General features: G+C 40.0%; 1 pseudogene; it reads right to left on the reverse strand.

Moving 5' to 3' along the window:
* Positions 1–4,593: 4,593 nt before the first annotated feature.
* On the reverse strand, positions 4,594–5,138 carry LOC133231550 (monocyte to macrophage differentiation factor-like; annotated as a pseudogene).
* Between the last annotated feature and the right edge of the window lie 1,141 nt (positions 5,139–6,279).

The following is a 6,279-nucleotide window of genomic DNA, read 5'->3' on the forward strand; positions in this document are numbered from 1 at the left end:
ACACTTTCTAACACCATACACAAAAATAAACTCAAAATGGATTAAAGATCTAAATGTAAGACCAGAAACGATAAAACTCCTAGAGGAGAACATAGGCAAAACACTCTCTGACATACATCACAGCAGGATCCTCTATGACCCCCCTCCCAGAATATTGGAAATAAAAGCAAAAATAAACAAATGGGACCTAATTAAAAATTAAAAGCTTCTGCACATCAAAGGAAACTATTAGCAAGGTGAAAAGACAGCCTTCAGAATGGGAGAAAATAATAGCAAATGAAGCATCTGACAAGCAACTAATCTCAAAAATATACAGGCAACTCCTACAGCTCAACTCCAGAAAAATAAATGACCCAATCAAAAAATAGGCCAAAGAACTAAACAGACATTTCTCCAAAGAAGACATACAGAAGACTAACAAACACATGAAAAGATGCTCAACATCACTCATTATCAGAGAAATGCAAATCAAAACCACTATGAGGTACCATTTCACAACAGTCAGAATGGCTGCGATCCAAAAGTCTACAAATAATAAATGCTGGAGAGGGTGTGGAGAAAAGGGAACCCTCTTACACTGTTGGTAGGAATGCAAACTAGTACAGCCACTATGGAGAACAGTGTGGAGATTCCTTAAAAAACTGGAAATAGAACTGCCTTATGATCCAGCAACCCCACTGCTGGGCATACACACTGAGGAAACCAGAAGGGAAAGAGACACGTGTACCCCAATGTTCATCGCAGCACTGTTTATAACAGCCAGGACATGGAAGCAACCTAGATGTCCATCAGCAGATGAATGGATAAGAAAGCGGTGGTACATATACACAATGGAGTATTACTCAGCCATTAAAAAGAATACATTTGAATCAGTTCTAATGAGGTGAATGAAACTGGAGCCTATTATACAGAGTGAAGTAAGCCAGAAGGAAAAATACCAATACAGTATACTAACGCATATATATGGAATTTAGAAAGATGGTAACAATAACCCGGTGTATGAGACAGCAAAAGAGACACTGATGTATAGAACAGTCTTATGGACTCTGTGGGAGAGGGAGAGGGTGGGAAGATTTGGGAGAATGACATTTAAACATGTAAAATATCATGTAAGAAACGAGTTGCCAGTCCAGGTTCGATGCACGATACTGGATGCTCGGGGCTAGTGCACTGAGACGATCCATAGGGATGGTATGGGGAGGGAGGAGGGAGGAGGGAGGAGGGTTCAGGATGGGGAACACATGTATACCTGTGGTGGATTCATTTTGATATTTGGCAAAAATAATACAATTATGTAAAGTTTTAAAATAAAATTAAATTTTAAAAAAAAGTTAAAAAAAAAAAAAGGGTGAGATATTGCAGCCTGGCTGAGCAGAGGCAAGAACCTGCCCCATGACTTGAGCATGTGGCAAGCTGTGCCCTTTTTTTTGTCCTGGTAAGCATGCCAAATGGACATTTTTGGGGCTGGATGTGCTCTCTGCTCTGCTTCACTGCCTACCCCTGCCTCTGTCCCCATGGAAACAAAACAAGATGTTCCTGATCAACAGCAGAACTTTAACTTTACTCCCTCTTTAAAGTGTGCTAATCAGACTCCCCAGTATAGCTATTCCCTAATGATCTCATGTGACTTCTGCCAATAAAACTGCGGGCTGACAGGAGCCATTTTATCTTCCTGCTATGGAGAGAAGGAGGGCCCTCTGACTCCCTGCTCAACAAGTTATATGTTTCTGTTTTTTTCATTATGCTCTCATCCCATTTCAGGTCTTTCTTACCCACTGTGCTGGCTGTTGGAGAAGGCAATGGCACCCCCACTCCAGTACTCTTGCCTGGAAAATCCCATGGACAGAGGAGCCTGGTAGGCTGCAGTCCATGGAGTCGGACACGACTGAGTGACTTCATTTTGACTTTTCACTTTCATGCATTGGAGAAGGAAATGGCAACCCACTCCAGTGTTCTTGCCTGGAGAATCCCAGGGATGGCGGAGCCTGGTGGGCTGCCGTCTATGGGGTTGCACAGAGTTGGACACGACTGAAGCGACTTAGCAGCAGCAGCAGCAGCAGCAGTGCTGGCTGTGGTATGAAGGGTCACCAGTAAACTGCACCAAACATTTAAGAAAAATATATAGCAATTTTTTAATATCTTCCAGAAGCTGAAGCAAAGGCAATACTTCTTAACCCAAACTTTCAGGCCAGCATTACCCTAACACTAAAATCATTCAAAGACATTGAAAAAAAAAAAAAAAAAGCACAACTATAGATCAATATTGGAGATGGAAATGGCAACCCACTCCTGTATTCCTGCCTGGTGGAGCAGCCTTATGGGCTATAGTCTGGGTGGTCACAGAGTCGGACACGACTGAATGAATGTGCACATAGATCAATATGGGTTTCCCAGGTGGTGCTAGTGGTAAAGAACCCATCTGCCACTGCAGGAAACATAAGAGACCCAGGTTTGATCCCTGGTGTGGAAGACTCCCTGGAGGAGGACAAGCAACCCACTCCAGTATTCTTTTTTTTCTTTTTTAGCAAGTCCAAGTAACAATTTTATTTTAGTCTACAGCACAAAATTTTACCTACACTTTAGTGGTTTTGACAATGGTACTTTTGAGCAGACTTCAAATGAATCCACAAAAGTTAATATACTTAAAATTAAATATACACAGTAAAACAAGAGGCATCCAGATGTTCAGAACCATGCAGAAGGGATGGTCTGGTTGGTGTTTTCACTGGGTACCTTGCTTATTTGGGGTTTCAAAGAGTCAGACATGACTGAATAACTGTCACTTTCACTTTTGCCTGTTGAAGAATTCATTAGCAAAAGGCAGTTCTTCTGTTCCTCATTCCCGTATAACTTACCAAAGTCAGAATTCTAAACATGTACACACAAAATAAGCCCTCCTTTAAAGCTACATCAGTATAAAATTTCAATGAACTGAATTCAATATGTCAAACTAACATTTCCAATGATCAAATTTATCACTAGAAAATAGGCAATATCAGCACCAGTTAAATACAAGGTTATTTATTAAAGCACCAACAGGAGATTAACCAAAAAGCAACTAATATGTTAATCTTAATATAAGTCACTGAAGGAAAGCCAAAAACAATATATTAAATATCACTCCACTGAACCAGGATATAACTGATGGACAATAGACACTTGAGTTTGTCAAACAGTGCTTTAAATACTTTTCTATGATAAAAAAAGTGTATCAGGAGATGCAAAGGAAAGGTAGAAATGTGAATTTATGCATTTAGTTCCACAACTTAAAATGACTATCAAACTGATAACATAAAGCTAAAACTACTGGGCACCAGACAGGCATGACCACTATTCACTGTAATTCATAACACTCTTCAGAATTGTTCCGTGGATGGCCAAGCCAGCAATCCTGTCTTAATACAGACTGGATACTCATCCTCTGTGGGAAAAGACCTTGAAGAAGACATGGAAAAGACATAGAGAAAAAAGTCAATCTTTTGAAAAGTTAGTGATATCAAAATACTTTTCTATTGCTGGAAAACCAAACTAGGTCAAATATGTGGCCCAAAGCAGCACGGAATTCAGAGTCAGAGGTTGGCAGGAAAGTTTTGGAAAACTTCAAGTTTTTAAAAATTGGCGATTTCTCCATGCTTAGTAAAATTATCAGAGAAGAGGTATAGTGTTTGTTCATTTGTGGAATGTTGACAGATTGCTGCAAAAATTCACATGAATGAAAAACCACAGAAATGCGCTTCAATGAAGTATTTTTTTTTAATTTACAAAAAACTGAAGTTCCTATTTAAAAAATAACCATGCATGCTAAGATGAAACATAGTGAAAAGTAGTGTAAGTTCTGTCAATGATTCTTTACACAGCTAGTGGGAAAGTGATATAAATATTTTCTCTTAAAAAGGAAGTTTTGTTATTGCACTGACTTTTACAATCTGATCTAATAATTTAGAAAAATCATGTAGTAAAATCTGTAAAATTAAAATACAAAATTCTTGTTTGTAAACTTCAGTTGGCCAAGTCTCTCCAGAGTCTTTCATGATAATGAAATGGAATGAATAGCTAAGTCACTACCTTATTTACTTTCTGTGAGGGGGAAAATTCCAGAACACAGCTCTCACACTTTCACAGTAATTATATTCAAAAGATATAAAGAAAGTCAGTACAGTTGTTTTCTTTTCTTCCCCTGTGCAATTTTCAGCTCTTATCCCACTCCTGAGTGCCATAATTGAAATAATATTGGTTTGGAGACCAGTTGAGGATTGGCCATAAATGTCACATAAAGTCAGTAGAACTTAGGTAAAGATATTTCCAAATGGCATAGTAATGCACTGCAGCTGCCATGGCCATGAACAGGTGCCAGATGGCATGTGGAAATGGAATGATGCCATCATTCTTGAAGAACACAACTCCCAGGCAAAAGATTAAACCCCACCAGCAAGTTTGTGAAGTCCATTGGTGTTGTCCATTGATGTTACCACCAAGGCTGGAGAAAACCCCATCATGGGATAGATAAAGAGCTCAACGACCTTATACCTGCCAAAGTCAATGACCAAGGGTGATGCATCTTGTTCTTAGTGTTTTGTACTCAAAGTTCACCAGGAAGTAATCATATCAGGGAACTAGGGAAGAATATGGGTTTGGTTTATATCAGAAGGTTTTTCATGGTAGAGAAATACATAAATGGTTCCTCCAGCTGCCATGAGCCAAATAAACCAATGCATATGAGATACCAGGGATCCAAGTGCATGGAGATTTACCCATGGAGTGTAAGATGCAGCAATGAAGAAATAGATAACCATTCTATAATACATGTAAAAGCAATGCTCTACTGTCCTTAAGTGGCTCTTTTTCCATGACATGATGTGAAATCTGTGGAAATGATGAAGAAGGCACAGAGGTCCATTCCATAAATCCAAGTTGTTATCTTTTCCCAGCAGTCATCAGATAGCTGGTGAAGGAGGGTACTGCCCACAATGGCCGGAGCAATGAGGAATGCATGTGTGTAACAGTTAGCAGCATGTTTGTAACCTGTTGGCTTGTAGCGGCCTTTGGCTGGGCCCAGTGATTCATGAACTGCTGGAATCGATTCTGAAACCTCATTGATCCTCCTCTCCTCCTCTGGGGCAGAGAGTTCTGTTTCATCAGTGCCAATGGCCAGGCAGGTGACCCTCATGAGCTGGAGTTGCTCCGGAGGCTGCTGTGTGCCTCAGGGACCACTCAACGGTGCAGAAGCAGAGTGGGCTAGGCTGGGTGATCGGGACAGGGCCAGAGCTAGACCAGGCGCCCCACTCCAGTATTCTTGCCTGGAGAATCATATGGACAGAGGAGTCTGATGGACTACACTCAATAGGGTCACAAAAAGTTATACACGACTGAAGAAAAGCTATGACAAATCTAAAGAGCACATTAAAAAGCAGAGACATTACTTTGCTAACAAATGTCTGTCTAGTCAAAGCTATGGTTTTTTCAAGTAGTCATATATGGATGTGAGAGTTGCACTATAAAGAAAGCTAAGCACCGAAGAATTGATGCTTTTGAACTGTGGTGTTGGAGAAGATTCTTGAGAGTCCCTTGGACTGCAAGGAGATCCAGCTAGTCAATCCCAAAGGAAATCAGTCCTGAATATTCATTGGAAGGACTGATGCTGAAGCTGAGTCTCCAATACTTTGGCCACTTGATGGGAATAACTGACTCACTGGAAAAGACCCTGATGTTGGGAAAGGTTGAAGGAAGGAGGAGTAGGGGATGACAGAGGATGTGATGGTTGGATGGCATCGATGGACATGAGTTTGAGCAAGCTTTGGTATTTGGTGATGAACAGGGAAGTCTGGAATGCTGTAGTCGGTGGGGTCAAAAAGAGTCAGACATGACTGAGCAACTGAACTGAAGAAGTGACTTAGCACACACATGCAAAGACCAAAATATCTCATGAACATAAATGCAAAAACTCTAAGCAACATATTAACAAGTCAAATCCAACAATGTTCCAAAAGACTATTTACCACAACAAAGTGAGATTTATTCAAGTTATGCAAGGCTGGTTCAACATTAGAAAGCCAATTAATGCAATCCATCATATCAGACTAAGGAATAAAAATAAAGTAATTATAACAGATGCAGAACAAGTAGTTTAGAAAATTATGCACCTTTTATGATAAAGAACTTTAACCAAATTATGAATTGAAGGGGTTTCCTCAACCTGATAAAGAACATCTACATGAAAACCCTTGGCTACCATCATACTTAACGTTGAGAAATGATAAGCTTTATTGATAAGGTCTGAAC

Source organism: Bos javanicus, chromosome 19, assembly GCF_032452875.1.
Source record: "Bos javanicus breed banteng chromosome 19, ARS-OSU_banteng_1.0, whole genome shotgun sequence".
Classification (NCBI taxonomy): Eukaryota; Metazoa; Chordata; class Mammalia; order Artiodactyla; family Bovidae; genus Bos; species Bos javanicus.